We start from the raw sequence: 19,242 nt of genomic DNA on the forward strand, positions 1-19,242 counted from the left end.
GGAGGGGGGTGGGGGAATGTAGGGTTGGGGGAGGGTAAGAGTCCATTCGCTCTTCTGCTTTCTCTCCCTCTTTCTCTCTGAAACTCTTGGGGTGAGAGGTGTCAGTTACATTAATGCGGGGAACATGAACAACTTTGATTGTGAACTTTCTCCAAAGGTCTGTTATCGGAGAGACAGAAAGATGCTGTGCTGGCAGGACAGAGAGAAATGAACACCGAGGACTCTTCGCCCAGGTAAATTCACATTGTTGTGCAGCCTGCTTGGTGTTCAGAAATCGTCTTCACGCAGCAATCTTACAGAAAGTCTATTGCAAAGCGGGCATCGCTTTCTTTGCTGCGACCGCGCAGCAGTTAACATCTGAGCCCCAAGTGTCCCAGATGAAGAGAATCCGAGTGAAACCTTCACTCACTGAGAGTCATCCCCACCGCCCTGAGCTGAGGGACTGCAGGCAGTCCAACACGGAAGGGACGGTTAAAAATGAACCATTTTTGCTCCCTCAGCAACACGTAGCATCATTCTCGCGCAGACAGAAGCCATTCAGCCCATGGATTCCACGGCGACTGTCTGTCACTTGTCTCTCTCTCTCTCTCTGAGGTTATTCACAATCGGTGGTATCCGTCCAAAAAGTGGGGGACGATGTCTGAGTTTCAACTTTAACAGCTCATTAGCATCGTAGAGAACCGGTTTTGCGATTCAGAGGAAACCGACCAAGAACAGAATACCACTGAGACCTCTAAAACCCATGCCGTTTGAATGGAGTGGATCGATATGAACATATCGGCAAGTAGATGCAAAGGCAGCGTGCTGAAGGAAGCAGATCAAGGTGACAGTGAACGATAGCAGAGGATGGTTTCGATCCATCGACCTCTGGGTTATGGGCCCAGCACGCTCCCGCTGCGCCACTCTGCTGCCGCTTGGTAAGCTGGTTGCACAGAACACTTCAGGCTGTTGTCTGGCACGCTGCAGGCACCTTCGAGCCTGATGTCAAAGACCTCCACTGCTGTCGTGTGATATGCTGTTTCGCAGACGTATGGAGGCTGTGTAAATATAAACTTTTTTCTAAATTCCCACATTCTGTCGGTCGAACTGTGATTTCACACTGAATCACAACATGTGTCACAGCGCAGACGGAGGCTCTGCGGCCCACCTTCGCTCTGCTGGTTCTACACTTAAGTAAACGTGTGACTCTAGTCGTTTCATTCTCTCACCTTCTCAGCGGAAATCTGCACATCTGAACGTGACCACCGAATTCCCTTTTGGGTCCATTGAATCTTCCTCTTTGTCAATGTCAGACAGGGACTTACTGACCCTCACCACTCCCTGTACGAAAACGTTCTTCCTAATGTCACTTTTACTTCTTTTCCTCGTGACTTAAAATTCTGCCGAATCGTTATGGATCCTTTCAGGCGTGGGAGCATTTTCACAACATTATTTCCTGTTTCTAGGTCCCTCATGACTTGGAAAAGTTCGGTTCTCCGAGGAGAGCTGTCCCAATTTTCCAATCTACCTTGATTGCTGACATTCCTCAAACACCGCACCACTCACGTCAACCGGTTGAGCACTATGGTAAAAACAATGACTGCAGATGCTGGAAACCAGATTCTGGATTAGTGGTGCTGGAAGAGCACAGCAGTTCAGGCAGCATCCAAGTAGCTTGTTGAACACGATCTCCAACCATTTCATTTCTCTGTTTTCTGCCTCATTCGTACTCCAGGCAGCCCACGCTGGTTTCACGAAGGTGCTTTTTGAGAAAGTTAATCAGGCAGTTTTGCACAAGTCAAGTTAAAAAAAAACACGGGCTCGTCCGGGATTTGAACCAGGGACCTCTCGCAAATCAGCGCAGTAACAGACCCTTAACGAGAATCATACGCCTAGACCAACGAGCCAGAAAGCACGCGCGCAGAAAATGCCCCAGACCTCTTGAGCGACCTGAGACATGCTCAGTATGAAATACATTTGAGATTGCTCTCAGAATTGCAAGCGGCAAAGACTTTCCCGAACAGCTGCTTCTCATCCAGTCTCCCTGCTGCTATTTCATTCCACCGCATTCGCTGCTCACAGTGTCGTTTGCCCAACGTAGCATGAAGCATAAACTGGGTGACTGCTTCGCAGAACATCCCGCTTCTGCCCGCAGAAACTCAAGGCCCTGACCTTGCGGTTGTCTGCCACTTTAACACATCACCCTGTTCCCTGGCCAACATCCCTGTCTCAGGCTTGCAGCAGTGTTCGAGCTCCAGATGAAAGAACAACATCTCATTTTCCACTTGGAGACCTTACAGCCCTCCGGTCTTCAATATTGAGTTCTATAACTATAGGGCCTGAACTCCCCCATGTCCTTGACCCCTACCACACAAAAGACTCCTGTTTATCACCTCGTCTGCTATGACACACGACGTATTGTTAGCCACTAACAGTCTCCATTAACAGTTATTCGCATTCTCACGCGGATCGTTATTCACTCCTACGTCCTGCCTATTGTTCTCTCTCTGAGCTGGCGGCAAACACAGCAATGAACATTGGAGACTCTGAGCCAGCTGAAACTTGCTCAGTGTGAAGTACATTCCACATTGCTGCAAGAATTGCAAGCAGCAAAGCCTTTCCAGAACATCTGCTTGTCATTCTGTCCCCGGGGGGGGCTGATGTTTGTCTCATCCCCAGGAACTGGACTATCTCCACTGGCGGATAATTAAACCATTTTATTTCTACTTGCACGTTGTTCTGGGGGGAGGGGGGTGGGGGAATGTAGGGTTGGGGGAGGGTAAGAGTCCATTCGCTCTTCTGCTTTCTCTCCCTCTTTCTCTATCTCTCTCTCTGAAACTCTTGGGGTGAGAGGTGTCAGTTACATTAATGCGGGGAACATGAACAACTTTGATTGTGAACTTTCTCCAAAGGTCTGTTATCGGAGAGACAGAAAGATGCTGTGCTGGCAGGACAGAGAGAAATGAACACCGAGGACTCTTCGCCCAGGTAAATTCACATTGTTGTGCAGCCTGCTTGGTGTTCAGAAATCGTCTTCACGCAGCAATCTTACAGAAAGTCTATTGCAAAGCGGGCATCGCTTTCTTTGCTGCGACCGCGCAGCAGTTAACATCTGAGCCCCAAGTGTCCCAGATGAAGAGAATCCGTGTGAAACCTTCACTCACTGAGAGTCATCCCCACCGCCCTGAGCTGAGGGACTGCAGGCAGTCCAACACGGAAGGGACGGTTAAAAATGAACCATTTTTGCTCCCTCAGCAACACGTAGCATCATTCTCGCGCAGACAGAAGCCATTCAGCCCATGGATTCCACGGCGACTGTCTGTCACTTGTCTCTCTCTCTCTCTCTCTGAGGTTATTCACAATCGGTGGTATCCGTCCAAAAAGTGGGGGACGATGTCTGAGTTTCAACTTTAACAGCTCATTAGCATCGTAGAGAACCGGTTTTGCGATTCAGTTCAGAGGAAACCGACCAAGAACAGAATACCACTGAGACCTCTAAAACCCATGCCGTTTGAATGGAGTGGATCGATATGAACATATCGGCAAGTAGATGCAAAGGCAGCGTGCTGAAGGAAGCAGATCAAGGTGACAGTGAACGATAGCAGAGGATGGTTTCGATCCATCGACCTCTGGGTTATGGGCCCAGCACGCTCCCGCTGCGCCACTCTGCTGCCGCTTGGGTAGCTGGTTGCACAGAACACTTCAGGCTTTTGTCTGGCACGCGGCAGGCACCTTCGAGCCTGATGTCAAAGACCTCCACTGCTGTCGTGTGATATGCTGTTTCGCAGACGTATGGAGGCTGTGTAAATATAAACTTTTTTCTAAATTCCCACATTCTGTCGGTCGAACTGTGATTTCACACTGAATCACAACATGTGTCACAGCGCAGACGGAGGCTCTGCGGCCCACCTTCGCTCTGCTGGTTCTACACTTAAGTAAACGTGTGTTTCTATTCGTTTCATTCTCTCGCCTTCTCAGCGGAAATCTGCACATCTGAACGTGACCACCGAATTCCCTTTTGGGTCCATTGAATCTTCCTCTTTGTCAATGTCAGACAGGGACTTACTGACCCTCACCACTCCCTGTACGAAAACGTTCTTCCTAATGTCACTTTTACTTCTTTTCCTCGTGACTTAAAATTCTGCCGAATCGTTATGGATCCTTTCAGGCGTGGGAGCATTTTCACAACATTATTTCCTGTTTCTAGGTCCCTCATGACTTGGAAAAGTTCGGTTCTCCGAGGAGAGCTGTCCCAATTTTCCAATCTACCTTGATTGCTGACATTCCTCAAACACCGCACCACTCACGTCAACCGGTTGAGCACTATGGTAAAAACAATGACTGCAGATGCTGGAAACCAGATTCTGGATTAGTGGTGCTGGAAGAGCACAGCAGTTCAGGCAGCATCCAAGTAGCTTGTTGAACACGATCTCCAACCATTTCATTTCTCTGTTTTCTGCCTCATTCGTACTCCAGGCAGCCCACGCTGGTTTCACGAAGGTGCTTTTTGAGAAAGTTAATCAGGCAGTTTTGCACAAGTCAAGTTTAAAAAAAAAACACGGGCTCGTCCGGGATTTGAACCCGGGACCTCTCGCAAATCAGCGCAGGAACAGACCCTAAGCGAGAATCATACGCCTAGACCAACGAGCCAGAAAGCACGCGCGTAAGTAATGCCCCAGACCTCTTGAGCGACCTGAGACATGCTCAGTATGAAGTACATTTGAGATTGCTCTCAGAATTGCAAGCGGCAAAGACTTTCCCGAACAGTTGCTTCTCATCCAGTCTCCCTGCTGCTATTTCATTCCACCGCATTCGCTGCTCACAGTGTCGTTTGCCCAACGTAGCATGAAGCATAAACTGGGTGACTGCTTCGCAGAACATCCCGCTTCTGCCCGCAGAAACTCAAGGCCCTGACCTTGCGGTTGCCTGCCACTTTAACACATCACCCTGTTCCCTGGCCAACATCCCTGTCTCAGGCTTGCAGCAGTGTTCGAGCTCCAGATGAAAGAACAACATCTCATTTTCCACTTGGAGACCTTACAGCCCTCCGGTCTTCAATATCGAGTTCTATAACTATAGGGCCTGAACTCCCCCATGTCCTTGACCCCTACCACACAAAAGACTCCTGTTTATCACCTCGTCTGCTATGACACACGACGTATTGTTAGCCACTAACAGTCTCCATTAACAGTTATTCGCATTCTCACGCGGATCGTTATTCACTCCTACGTCCTGCCTATTGTTCTCTCTCTGAGCTGGCGGCAAACACAGCAATGAACATTGGAGACTCTGAGCCAGCTGAAACTTGCTCAGTGTGAAGTACATTCCACATTGCTGCAAGAATTGCAAGCAGCAAAGCCTTTCCAGAACATCTGCTTGTCATTCTGTCCCCGGGGGGGCTGATGTTTGTCTCATCCCCAGGAACTGGACTATCTCCACTGGCGGATAATTAAACCATTTTATTTCTACTTGCACGTTGTTCTGGGGGGAGGGGGGTGGGGGAATGTAGGGTTGGGGGAGGGTAAGAGTCCATTCGCTCTTCTGCTTTCTCTCCCTCTTTCTCTCTCTCTCTCTCTCTGAAACTCTTGGGGTGAGAGGTGTCAGTTACATTAATGCGGGGAACATGAACAACTTTGATTGTGAACTTTCTCCAAAGGTCTGTTATCGGAGAGACAGAAAGATGCTGTGCTGGCAGGACAGAGAGAAATGAACACCGAGGACTCTTCGCCCAGGTAAATTCACATTGTTGTGCAGCCTGCTTGGTGTTCAGAAATCGTCTTCACGCAGCAATCTTACAGAAAGTCTATTGCAAAGCGGGCATCGCTTTCTTTGCTGCGACCGCGCAGCAGTTAACATCTGAGCCCCAAGTGTCCCAGATGAAGAGAATCCGAGTGAAACCTTCACTCACTGAGAGTCATCCCCACCGCCCTGAGCTGAGGGACTGCAGGCAGTCCAACACGGAAGGGACGGTTAAAAATGAACCATTTTTGCTCCCTCAGCAACACGTAGCATCATTCTCGCGCAGACAGAAGCCATTCAGCCCATGGATTCCACGGCGACTGTCTGTCACTTGTCTCTCTCTCTCTCTCTGAGGTTATTCACAATCGGTGGTATCCGTCCAAAAAGTGGGGGACGATGTCTGAGTTTCAACTTTAACAGCTCATTAGCATCGTAGAGAACCGGTTTTGCGATTCAGTTCAGAGGAAACCGACCAAGAACAGAATACCACTGAGACCTCTAAAACCCATGCCGTTTGAATGGAGTGGATCGATATGAACATATCGGCAAGTAGATGCAAAGGCAGCGTGCTGAAGGAAGCAGATCAAGGTGACAGTGAACGATAGCAGAGGATGGTTTCGATCCATCGACCTCTGGGTTATGGGCCCAGCACGCTCCCGCTGCGCCACTCTGCTGCCGCTTGGTAAGCTGGTTGCACAGAACACTTCAGGCTGTTGTCTGGCACGCTGCAGGCACCTTCGAGCCTGATGTCAAAGACCTCCACTGCTGTCGTGTGATATGCTGTTTCGCAGACGTATGGAGGCTGTGTAAATATAAACTTTTTTCTAAATTCCCACATTCTGTCGGTCGAACTGTGATTTCACACTGAATCACAACATGTGTCACAGCGCAGACGGAGGCTCTGCGGCCCACCTTCGCTCTGCTGGTTCTACACTTAAGTAAACGTGTGTTTCTATTCGTTTCATTCTCTCGCCTTCTCAGCGGAAATCTGCACATCTGAACGTGACCACCGAATTCCCTTTTGGGTCCATTGAATCTTCCTCTTTGTCAATGTCAGACAGGGACTTACTGACCCTCACCACTCCCTGTACGAAAACGTTCTTCCTAATGTCACTTTTACTTCTTTTCCTCGTGACTTAAAATTCTGCCGAATCGTTATGGATCCTTTCAGGCGTGGGAGCATTTTCACAACATTATTTCCTGTTTCTAGGTCCCTCATGACTTGGAAAAGTTCGGTTCTCCGAGGAGAGCTGTCCCAATTTTCCAATCTACCTTGATTGCTGACATTCCTCAAACACCGCACCACTCACGTCAACCGGTTGAGCACTATGGTAAAAACAATGACTGCAGATGCTGGAAACCAGATTCTGGATTAGTGGTGCTGGAAGAGCACAGCAGTTCAGGCAGCATCCAAGTAGCTTGTTGAACACGATCTCCAACCATTTCATTTCTCTGTTTTCTGCCTCATTCGTACTCCAGGCAGCCCACGCTGGTTTCACGAAGGTGCTTTTTGAGAAAGTTAATCAGGCAGTTTTGCACAAGTCAAGTTTAAAAAAAAAACACGGGCTCGTCCGGGATTTGAACCCGGGACCTCTCGCAAATCAGCGCAGGAACAGACCCTAAGCGAGAATCATACGCCTAGACCAACGAGCCAGAAAGCACGCGCGTAAGTAATGCCCCAGACCTCTTGAGCGACCTGAGACATGCTCAGTATGAAGTACATTTGAGATTGCTCTCAGAATTGCAAGCGGCAAAGACTTTCCCGAACAGTTGCTTCTCATCCAGTCTCCCTGCTGCTATTTCATTCCACCGCATTCGCTGCTCACAGTGTCGTTTGCCCAACGTAGCATGAAGCATAAACTGGGTGACTGCTTCGCAGAACATCCCGCTTCTGCCCGCAGAAACTCAAGGCCCTGACCTTGCGGTTGCCTGCCACTTTAACACATCACCCTGTTCCCTGGCCAACATCCCTGTCTCAGGCTTGCAGCAGTGTTCGAGCTCCAGATGAAAGAACAACATCTCATTTTCCACTTGGAGACCTTACAGCCCTCCGGTCTTCAATATCGAGTTCTATAACTATAGGGCCTGAACTCCCCCATGTCCTTGACCCCTACCACACAAAAGACTCCTGTTTATCACCTCGTCTGCTATGACACACGACGTATTGTTAGCCACTAACAGTCTCCATTAACAGTTATTCGCATTCTCACGTGGATCGTTATTCACTCCTACGTCCTGCCTATTGTTCTCTCTCTGAGCTGGCGGCAAACACAGCAATGAACATTGGAGACTCTGAGCCAGCTGAAACTTGCTCAGTGTGAAGTACATTCCACATTGCTGCAAGAATTGCAAGCAGCAAAGCCTTTCCAGAACATCTGCTTGTCATTCTGTCCCCGGGGGGGCTGATGTTTGTCTCATCCCCAGGAACTGGACTATCTCCACTGGCGGATAATTAAACCATTTTATTTCTACTTGCACGTTGTTCTGGGGGGAGGGGGGTGGGGGAATGTAGGGTTGGGGGAGGGTAAGAGTCCATTCGCTCTTCTGCTTTCTCTCCCTCTTTCTCTCTGAAACTCTTGGGGTGAGAGGTGTCAGTTACATTAATGCGGGGAACATGAACAACTTTGATTGTGAACTTTCTCCAAAGGTCTGTTATCGGAGAGACAGAAAGATGCTGTGCTGGCAGGACAGAGAGAAATGAACACCGAGGACTCTTCGCCCAGGTAAATTCACATTGTTGTGCAGCCTGCTTGGTGTTCAGAAATCGTCTTCACGCAGCAATCTTACAGAAAGTCTATTGCAAAGCGGGCATCGCTTTCTTTGCTGCGACCGCGCAGCAGTTAACATCTGAGCCCCAAGTGTCCCAGATGAAGAGAATCCGAGTGAAACCTTCACTCACTGAGAGTCATCCCCACCGCCCTGAGCTGAGGGACTGCAGGCAGTCCAACACGGAAGGGACGGTTAAAAATGAACCATTTTTGCTCCCTCAGCAACACGTAGCATCATTCTCGCGCAGACAGAAGCCATTCAGCCCATGGATTCCACGGCGACTGTCTGTCACTTGTCTCTCTCTCTCTCTCTGAGGTTATTCACAATCGGTGGTATCCGTCCAAAAAGTGGGGGACGATGTCTGAGTTTCAACTTTAACAGCTCATTAGCATCGTAGAGAACCGGTTTTGCGATTCAGTTCAGAGGAAACCGACCAAGAACAGAATACCACTGAGACCTCTAAAACCCATGCCGTTTGAATGGAGTGGATCGATATGAACATATCAGCAAGTAGATGCAAAGGCAGCGTGCTGAAGGAAGCAGATCAAGGTGACAGTGAACGATAGCAGAGGATGGTTTCGATCCATCGACCTCTGGGTTATGGGCCCAGCACGCTCCCGCTGCGCCACTCTGCTGCCGCTTGGTAAGCTGGTTGCACAGAACACTTCAGGCTGTTGTCTGGCACGCTGCAGGCACCTTCGAGCCTGATGTCAAAGACCTCCACTGCTGTCGTGTGATATGCTGTTTCGCAGACGTATGGAGGCTGTGTAAATATAAACTTTTTTCTAAATTCCCACATTCTGTCGGTCGAACTGTGATTTCACACTGAATCACAACATGTGTCACAGCGCAGACGGAGGCTCTGCGGCCCACCTTCGCTCTGCTGGTTCTACACTTAAGTAAACGTGTGACTCTAGTCGTTTCATTCTCTCACCTTCTCAGCGGAAATCTGCACATCTGAACGTGACCACCGAATTCCCTTTTGGGTCCATTGAATCTTCCTCTTTGTCAATGTCAGACAGGGACTTACTGACCCTCACCACTCCCTGTACGAAAACGTTCTTCCTAATGTCACTTTTACTTCTTTTCCTCGTGACTTAAAATTCTGCCGAATCGTTATGGATCCTTTCAGGCGTGGGAGCATTTTCACAACATTATTTCCTGTTTCTAGGTCCCTCATGACTTGGAAAAGTTCGGTTCTCCGAGGAGAGCTGTCCCAATTTTCCAATCTACCTTGATTGCTGACATTCCTCAAACACCGCACCACTCACGTCAACCGGTTGAGCACTATGGTAAAAACAATGACTGCAGATGCTGGAAACCAGATTCTGGATTAGTGGTGCTGGAAGAGCACAGCAGTTCAGGCAGCATCCAAGTAGCTTGTTGAACACGATCTCCAACCATTTCATTTCTCTGTTTTCTGCCTCATTCGTACTCCAGGCAGCCCACGCTGGTTTCACGAAGGTGCTTTTTGAGAAAGTTAATCAGGCAGTTTTGCACAAGTCAAGTTAAAAAAAAACACGGGCTCGTCCGGGATTTGAACCAGGGACCTCTCGCAAATCAGCGCAGTAACAGACCCTTAACGAGAATCATACGCCTAGACCAACGAGCCAGAAAGCACGCGCGCAGAAAATGCCCCAGACCTCTTGAGCGACCTGAGACATGCTCAGTATGAAATACATTTGAGATTGCTCTCAGAATTGCAAACGGCAAAGACTTTCCCGAACAGCTGCTTCTCATCCAGTCTCCCTGCTGCTATTTCATTCCACCGCATTCGCTGCTCACAGTGTCGTTTGCCCAACGTAGCATGAAGCATAAACTGGGTGACTGCTTCGCAGAACATCCCGCTTCTGCCCGCAGAAACTCAAGGCCCTGACCTTGCGGTTGTCTGCCACTTTAACACATCACCCTGTTCCCTGGCCAACATCCCTGTCTCAGGCTTGCAGCAGTGTTCGAGCTCCAGATGAAAGAACAACATCTCATTTTCCACTTGGAGACCTTACAGCCCTCCGGTCTTCAATATCGAGTTCTATAACTATAGGGCCTGAACTCCCCCATGTCCTTGACCCCTACCACACAAAAGACTCCTGTTTATCACCTCGTCTGCTATGACACACGACGTATTGTTAGCCACTAACAGTCTCCATTAACAGTTATTCGCATTCTCACGCGGATCGTTATTCACTCCTACGTCCTGCCTATTGTTCTCTCTCTGAGCTGGCGGCAAACACAGCAATGAACATTGGAGACTCTGAGCCAGCTGAAACTTGCTCAGTGTGAAGTACATTCCACATTGCTGCAAGAATTGCAAGCAGCAAAGCCTTTCCAGAACATCTGCTTGTCATTCTGTCCCCGGGGGGGGCTGATGTTTGTCTCATCCCCAGGAACTGGACTATCTCCACTGGCGGATAATTAAACCATTTTATTTCTACTTGCACGTTGTTCTGGGGGGAGGGGGGTGGGGGAATGTAGGGTTGGGGGAGGGTAAGAGTCCATTCGCTCTTCTGCTTTCTCTCCCTCTTTCTCTATCTCTCTCTCTGAAACTCTTGGGGTGAGAGGTGTCAGTTACATTAATGCGGGGAACATGAACAACTTTGATTGTGAACTTTCTCCAAAGGTCTGTTATCGGAGAGACAGAAAGATGCTGTGCTGGCAGGACAGAGAGAAATGAACACCGAGGACTCTTCGCCCAGGTAAATTCACATTGTTGTGCAGCCTGCTTGGTGTTCAGAAATCGTCTTCACGCAGCAATCTTACAGAAAGTCTATTGCAAAGCGGGCATCGCTTTCTTTGCTGCGACCGCGCAGCAGTTAACATCTGAGCCCCAAGTGTCCCAGATGAAGAGAATCCGTGTGAAACCTTCACTCACTGAGAGTCATCCCCACCGCCCTGAGCTGAGGGACTGCAGGCAGTCCAACACGGAAGGGACGGTTAAAAATGAACCATTTTTGCTCCCTCAGCAACACGTAGCATCATTCTCGCGCAGACAGAAGCCATTCAGCCCATGGATTCCACGGCGACTGTCTGTCACTTGTCTCTCTCTCTCTCTCTCTGAGGTTATTCACAATCGGTGGTATCCGTCCAAAAAGTGGGGGACGATGTCTGAGTTTCAACTTTAACAGCTCATTAGCATCGTAGAGAACCGGTTTTGCGATTCAGTTCAGAGGAAACCGACCAAGAACAGAATACCACTGAGACCTCTAAAACCCATGCCGTTTGAATGGAGTGGATCGATATGAACATATCGGCAAGTAGATGCAAAGGCAGCTTGCTAAAGAAAGCAGATCAAGGTGACAGTGAACGATAGCAGAGGATGGTTTCGATCCATCGACCTCTGGGTTATGGGCCCAGCACGCTCCCGCTGCGCCACTCTGCTGCCGCTGGGGTAGCTGGTTGCACAGAACACTTCAGGCTTTTGTCTGGCACGCGGCAGGCACCTTCGAGCCTGATGTCAAAGACCTCCACTGCTGTCGTGTGATATGCTGTTTCGCAGACGTATGGAGGCTGTGTAAATATAAACTTTTTTCTAAATTCCCACATTCTGTCGGTCGAACTGTGATTTCACACTGAATCACAACATGTGTCACAGCGCAGACGGAGGCTCTGCGGCCCACCTTCGCTCTGCTGGTTCTACACTTAAGTAAACGTGTGTTTCTATTCGTTTCATTCTCTCGCCTTCTCAGCGGAAATCTGCACATCTGAACGTGACCACCGAATTCCCTTTTGGGTCCATTGAATCTTCCTCTTTGTCAATGTCAGACAGGGACTTACTGACCCTCACCACTCCCTGTACGAAAACGTTCTTCCTAATGTCACTTTTACTTCTTTTCCTCGTGACTTAAAATTCTGCCGAATCGTTATGGATCCTTTCAGGCGTGGGAGCATTTTCACAACATTATTTCCTGTTTCTAGGTCCCTCATGACTTGGAAAAGTTCGGTTCTCCGAGGAGAGCTGTCCCAATTTTCCAATCTACCTTGATTGCTGACATTCCTCAAACACCGCACCACTCACGTCAACCGGTTGAGCACTATGGTAAAAACAATGACTGCAGATGCTGGAAACCAGATTCTGGATTAGTGGTGCTGGAAGAGCACAGCAGTTCAGGCAGCATCCAAGTAGCTTGTTGAACACGATCTCCAACCATTTCATTTCTCTGTTTTCTGCCTCATTCGTACTCCAGGCAGCCCACGCTGGTTTCACGAAGGTGCTTTTTGAGAAAGTTAATCAGGCAGTTTTGCACAAGTCAAGTTTAAAAAAAAAACACGGGCTCGTCCGGGATTTGAACCCGGGACCTCTCGCAAATCAGCGCAGGAACAGACCCTAAGCGAGAATCATACGCCTAGACCAACGAGCCAGAAAGCACGCGCGTAAGTAATGCCCCAGACCTCTTGAGCGACCTGAGACATGCTCAGTATGAAGTACATTTGAGATTGCTCTCAGAATTGCAAGCGGCAAAGACTTTCCCGAACAGTTGCTTCTCATCCAGTCTCCCTGCTGCTATTTCATTCCACCGCATTCGCTGCTCACAGTGTCGTTTGCCCAACGTAGCATGAAGCATAAACTGGGTGACTGCTTCGCAGAACATCCCGCTTCTGCCCGCAGAAACTCAAGGCCCTGACCTTGCGGTTGCCTGCCACTTTAACACATCACCCTGTTCCCTGGCCAACATCCCTGTCTCAGGCTTGCAGCAGTGTTCGAGCTCCAGATGAAAGAACAACATCTCATTTTCCACTTGGAGACCTTACAGCCCTCCGGTCTTCAATATCGAGTTCTATAACTATAGGGCCTGAACTCCCCCATGTCCTTGACCCCTACCACACAAAAGACTCCTGTTTATCACCTCGTCTGCTATGACACACGACGTATTGTTAGCCACTAACAGTCTCCATTAACAGTTATTCGCATTCTCACGCGGATCGTTATTCACTCCTACGTCCTGCCTATTGTTCTCTCTCTGAGCTGGCGGCAAACACAGCAATGAACATTGGAGACTCTGAGCCAGCTGAAACTTGCTCAGTGTGAAGTACATTCCACATTGCTGCAAGAATTGCAAGCAGCAAAGCCTTTCCAGAACATCTGCTTGTCATTCTGTCCCCGGGGGGGCTGATGTTTGTCTCATCCCCAGGAACTGGACTATCTCCACTGGCGGATAATTAAACCATTTTATTTCTACTTGCACGTTGTTCTGGGGGGAGGGGGGTGGGGGAATGTAGGGTTGGGGGAGGGTAAGAGTCCATTCGCTCTTCTGCTTTCTCTCCCTCTTTCTCTCTCTCTCTCTCTCTGAAACTCTTGGGGTGAGAGGTGTCAGTTACATTAATGCGGGGAACATGAACAACTTTGATTGTGAACTTTCTCCAAAGGTCTGTTATCGGAGAGACAGAAAGATGCTGTGCTGGCAGGACAGAGAGAAATGAACACCGAGGACTCTTCGCCCAGGTAAATTCACATTGTTGTGCAGCCTGCTTGGTGTTCAGAAATCGTCTTCACGCAGCAATCTTACAGAAAGTCTATTGCAAAGCGGGCATCGCTTTCTTTGCTGCGACCGCGCAGCAGTTAACATCTGAGCCCCAAGTGTCCCAGATGAAGAGAATCCGAGTGAAACCTTCACTCACTGAGAGTCATCCCCACCGCCCTGAGCTGAGGGACTGCAGGCAGTCCAACACGGAAGGGACGGTTAAAAATGAACCATTTTTGCTCCCTCAGCAACACGTAGCATCATTCTCGCGCAGACAGAAGCCATTCAGCCCATGGATTCCACGGCGACTGTCTGTCACTTGTCTCTCTCTCTCTCTCTGAGGTTATTCACAATCGGTGGTATCCGTCCAAAAAGTGGGGGACGATGTCTGAGTTTCAACTTTAACAGCTCATTAGCATCGTAGAGAACCGGTTTTGCGATTCAGAGGAAACCGACCAAGAACAGAATACCACTGAGACCTCTAAAACCCATGCCGTTTGAATGGAGTGGATCGATATGAACATATCGGCAAGTAGATGCAAAGGCAGCGTGCTGAAGGAAGCAGATCAAGGTGACAGTGAACGATAGCAGAGGATGGTTTCGATCCATCGACCTCTGGGTTATGGGCCCAGCACGCTCCCGCTGCGCCACTCTGCTGCCGCTTGGCGAGCTGGTTGCACAGAACACTTCAGGCTGTTGTCTGGCACGCTGCAGGCACCTTCGAGCCTGATGTCAAAGACCTCCACTGCTGTCGTGTGATATGCTGTTTCGCAGACGTATGGAGGCTGTGTAAATATAAACTTTTTTCTAAATTCCCACATTCTGTCGGTCGAACTGTGATTTCACACTGAATCACAACATGTGTCACAGCGCAGACGGAGGCTCTGCGGCCCACCTTCGCTCTGCTGGTTCTACACTTAAGTAAACGTGTGACTCTAGTCGTTTCATTCTCTCACCTTCTCAGCGGAAATCTGCACATCTGAACGTGACCACCGAATTCCCTTTTGGGTCCATTGAATCTTCCTCTTTGTCAATGTCAGACAGGGACTTACTGACCCTCACCACTCCCTGTACGAAAACGTTCTTCCTAATGTCACTTTTACTTCTTTTCCTCGTGACTTAAAATTCTGCCGAATCGTTATGGATCCTTTCAGGCGTGGGAGCATTTTCACAACATTATTTCCTGTTTCTAGGTCCCTCATGACTTGGAAAAGTTCGGTTCTCCGAGGAGAGCTGTCCCAATTTTCCAATCTACCTTGATTGCTGACATTCCTCAAACACCGCACCACTCACGTCAACCGGTTGAGCACTATGGTAAAAACAATGACTGCAGATGCTGGAAACCAGATTCTGGATTAGTGGTGCTGGAAGAGCACAGCAGTTCAGGCAGCATCCAAGTAGCTTGTTGAACACGATCTCCAACCATTTCATTTCTCTGTTTTCTGCCTCATTCGTACTCCAGGCAGCCCACGCTGGTTTCACGAAGGTGCTTTTTGAGAAAGTTAATCAGGCAGTTTTGCACAAGTCAAGTTAAAAAAAAAACACGGGCTTATCCGGGATTTGAACCAGGGACCTCTCGCAAATCAGCGCAGTAACAGACCCTTAACGAGAATCATACGCCTAGACCAACGAGCCAGAAAGCACGCGCGCAGAAAATGCCCCAGACCTCTTGAGCGACCTGAGACATGCTCAGTATGAAATACATTTGAGATTGCTCTCAGAATTGCAAGCGGCAAAGACTTTCCCGAACAGCTGCTTCTCATCCAGTCTCCCTGCTGCTATTTCATTCCACCGCATTCGCTGCTCACAGTGTCGTTTGCCCAACGTAGCATGAAGCATAAACTGGGTGACTGCTTCGCAGAACATCCCGCTTCTGCCCGCAGAAACTCAAGGCCCTGACCTTGCGGTTGTCTGCCACTTTAACACATCACCCTGTTCCCTGGCCAACATCCCTGTCTCAGGCTTGCAGCAGTGTTCGAGCTCCAGATGAAAGAACAACATCTCATTTTCCACTTGGAGACCTTACAGCCCTCCGGTCTTCAATATCGAGTTCTATAACTATAGGGCCTGAACTCCCCCATGTCCTTGACCCCTACCACACAAAAGACTCCTGTTTATCACCTCGTCTGCTATGACACACGACGTATTGTTAGCCACTAACAGTCTCCATTAACAGTTATTCGCATTCTCACGCGGATCGTTATTCACTCCTACGTCCTGCCTATTGTTCTCTCTCTGAGCTGGCGGCAAACACAGCAATGAACATTGGAGACTCTGAGCCAGCTGAAACTTGCTCAGTGTGAAGTACATTCCACATTGCTGCAAGAATTGCAAGCAGCAAAGCCTTTCCAGAACATCTGCTTGTCATTCTGTCCCCGGGGGGGGCTGATGTTTGTCTCATCCCCAGGAACTGGACTATCTCCACTGGCGGATAATTAAACCATTTTATTTCTACTTGCACGTTGTTCTGGGGGGAGGGGGGTGGGGGAATGTAGGGTTGGGGGAGGGTAAGAGTCCATTCGCTCTTCTGCTTTCTCTCCCTCTTTCTCTATCTCTCTCTCTGAAACTCTTGGGGTGAGAGGTGTCAGTTACATTAATGCGGGGAACATGAACAACTTTGATTGTGAACTTTCTCCAAAGGTCTGTTATCGGAGAGACAGAAAGATGCTGTGCTGGCAGGACAGAGAGAAATGAACACCGAGGACTCTTCGCCCAGGTAAATTCACATTGTTGTGCAGCCTGCTTGGTGTTCAGAAATCGTCTTCACGCAGCAATCTTACAGAAAGTCTATTGCAAAGCGGGCATCGCTTTCTTTGCTGCGACCGCGCAGCAGTTAACATCTGAGCCCCAAGTGTCCCAGATGAAGAGAATCCGTGTGAAACCTTCACTCACTGAGAGTCATCCCCACCGCCCTGAGCTGAGGGACTGCAGGCAGTCCAACACGGAAGGGACGGTTAAAAATGAACCATTTTTGCTCCCTCAGCAACACGTAGCATCATTCTCGCGCAGACAGAAGCCATTCAGCCCATGGATTCCACGGCGACTGTCTGTCACTTGTCTCTCTCTCTCTCTCTCTGAGGTTATTCACAATCGGTGGTATCCGTCCAAAAAGTGGGGGACGATGTCTGAGTTTCAACTTTAACAGCTCATTAGCATCGTAGAGAACCGGTTTTGCGATTCAGTTCAGAGGAAACCGACCAAGAACAGAATACCACTGAGACCTCTAAAACCCATGCCGTTTGAATGGAGTGGATCGATATGAACATATCGGCAAGTAGATGCAAAGGCAGCTTGCTAAAGAAAGCAGATCAAGGTGACAGTGAACGATAGCAGAGGATGGTTTCGATCCATCGACCTCTGGGTTATGGGCCCAGCACGCTCCCGCTGCGCCACTCTGCTGCCGCTTGGGTAGCTGGTTGCACAGAACACTTCAGGCTTTTGTCTGGCACGCGGCAGGCACCTTCGAGCCTGATGTCAAAGACCTCCACTGCTGTCGTGTGATATGCTGTTTCGCAGACGTATGGAGGCTGTGTAAATATAAACTTTTTTCTAAATTCCCACATTCTGTCGGTCGAACTGTGATTTCACACTGAATCACAACATGTGTCACAGCGCAGACGGAGGCTCTGCGGCCCACCTTCGCTCTGCTGGTTCTACACTTAAGTAAACGTGTGACTCTAGTCGTTTCATTCTCTCACCTTCTCAGCGGAAATCTGCACATCTGAACGTGACCACCGAATTCCCTTTTGGGTCCATTGAATCTTCCTCTTTGTCAATGTCAGACAGGGACTTACTGACCCTCACCACTCCCTGTACGAAAACGTTCTTCCTAATGTCACTTTTACTTCTTTTCCTCGTGACTTAAAATTCTGCCGAATCGTTATGGATCCTTTCAGGCGTGGGAGCATTTTCACAACATTATTTCCTGTTTCTAGGTCCCTCATGACTTGGAAAAGTTCGGTTCTCCGAGGAGAGCTGTCCCAATTTTCCAATCTACCTTGATTGCTGACATTCCTCAAACACCGCACCACTCACGTCAACCGGTTGAGCACTATGGTAAAAACAATGACTGCAGATGCTGGAAACCAGATTCTGGATTAGTGGTGCTGGAAGAGCACAGCAGTTCAGGCAGCATCCAAGTAGCTTGTTGAACACGATCTCCAACCATTTCATTTCTCTGTTTTCTGCCTCATTCGTACTCCAGGCAGCCCACGCTGGTTTCACGAAGGTGCTTTTTGAGAAAGTTAATCAGGCAGTTTTGCACAAGTCAAGTTAAAAAAAAACACGGGCTCGTCCGGGATTTGAACCAGGGACCTCTCGCAAATCAGCGCAGTAACAGACCCTTAGCGAGAATCATACGCCTAGACCAACGAGCCAGAAAGCACGCGCGCAGAAAATGCCCCAGACCTCTTGAGCGACCTGAGACATGCTCAGTATGAAATACATTTGAGATTGCTCTCAGAATTGCAAGCGGCAAAGACTTTCCCGAACAGCTGCTTCTCATCCAGTCTCCCTGCTGCTATTTCATTCCACCGCATTCGCTGCTCACAGTGTCGTTTGCCCAACGTAGCATGAAGCATAAACTGGGTGACTGCTTCGCAGAACATCCCGCTTCTGCCCGCAGAAACTCAAGGCCCTGACCTTGCGGTTGTCTGCCACTTTAACACATCACCCTGTTCCCTGGCCAACATCCCTGTCTCAGGCTTGCAGCAGTGTTCGAGCTCCAGATGAAAGAACAACATCTCATTTTCCACTTGGAGACCTTACAGCCCTCCGGTCTTCAATATCGAGTTCTATAACTATAGGGCCTGAACTCCCCCATGTCCTTGACCCCTACCACACAAAAGACTCCTGTTTATCACCTCGTCTGCTATGACACACGACGTATTGTTAGCCACTAACAGTCTCCATTAACAGTTATTCGCATTCTCACGCGGATCGTTATTCACTCCTACGTCCTGCCTATTGTTCTCTCTCTGAGCTGGCGGCAAACACAGCAATGAACATTGGAGACTCTGAGCCAGCTGAAACTTGCTCAGTGTGAAGTACATTCCACATTGCTGCAAGAATTGCAAGCAGCAAAGCCTTTCCAGAACATCTGCTTGTCATTCTGTCCCCGGGGGGGGCTGATGTTTGTCTCATCCCCAGGAACTGGACTATCTCCACTGGCGGATAATTAAACCATTTTATTTCTACTTGCACGTTGTTCTGGGGGGAGGGGGGTGGGGGAATGTAGGGTTGGGGGAGGGTAAGAGTCCATTCGCTCTTCTGCTTTCTCTCCCTCTTTCTCTCTCTCTCT

At 49.0% G+C, this 19,242-nt stretch overlaps 7 non-coding genes across 7 annotated transcripts; all 7 read right to left on the minus strand.

Annotated features, from left to right (window-relative positions):
• Nucleotides 1-837: 837 nt before the first annotated feature.
• trnam-cau (transfer RNA methionine (anticodon CAU)) lies at nucleotides 838-909 on the minus strand. The gene has a single exon. It is a non-coding gene; the product is annotated as a tRNA-Met (tRNA).
• A 2,669-nt stretch (nucleotides 910-3,578) lies between these two features.
• On the minus strand, nucleotides 3,579-3,650 carry trnam-cau (transfer RNA methionine (anticodon CAU)). Its single transcript has one exon. It is a non-coding gene; the product is annotated as a tRNA-Met (tRNA).
• A 2,670-nt stretch (nucleotides 3,651-6,320) lies between these two features.
• trnam-cau (transfer RNA methionine (anticodon CAU)) lies at nucleotides 6,321-6,392 on the minus strand. The gene has a single exon. It is a non-coding gene; the product is annotated as a tRNA-Met (tRNA).
• A 2,658-nt stretch (nucleotides 6,393-9,050) lies between these two features.
• Nucleotides 9,051-9,122, minus strand: trnam-cau (transfer RNA methionine (anticodon CAU)). The gene has a single exon. It is a non-coding gene; the product is annotated as a tRNA-Met (tRNA).
• Nucleotides 9,123-11,791: 2,669 nt separating this feature from the next.
• trnam-cau (transfer RNA methionine (anticodon CAU)) lies at nucleotides 11,792-11,863 on the minus strand. The gene has a single exon. It is a non-coding gene; the product is annotated as a tRNA-Met (tRNA).
• Nucleotides 11,864-14,528: 2,665 nt separating this feature from the next.
• trnam-cau (transfer RNA methionine (anticodon CAU)) lies at nucleotides 14,529-14,600 on the minus strand. Its single transcript has one exon. It is a non-coding gene; the product is annotated as a tRNA-Met (tRNA).
• A 2,670-nt stretch (nucleotides 14,601-17,270) lies between these two features.
• Nucleotides 17,271-17,342, minus strand: trnam-cau (transfer RNA methionine (anticodon CAU)). The gene has a single exon. It is a non-coding gene; the product is annotated as a tRNA-Met (tRNA).
• Between the last annotated feature and the right edge of the window lie 1,900 nt (nucleotides 17,343-19,242).

The sequence above is a fragment of the Chiloscyllium punctatum genome, chromosome 36 (assembly GCF_047496795.1).
Source record: "Chiloscyllium punctatum isolate Juve2018m chromosome 36, sChiPun1.3, whole genome shotgun sequence".
In the NCBI taxonomy this organism is placed as follows: domain Eukaryota; kingdom Metazoa; phylum Chordata; class Chondrichthyes; order Orectolobiformes; family Hemiscylliidae; genus Chiloscyllium; species Chiloscyllium punctatum.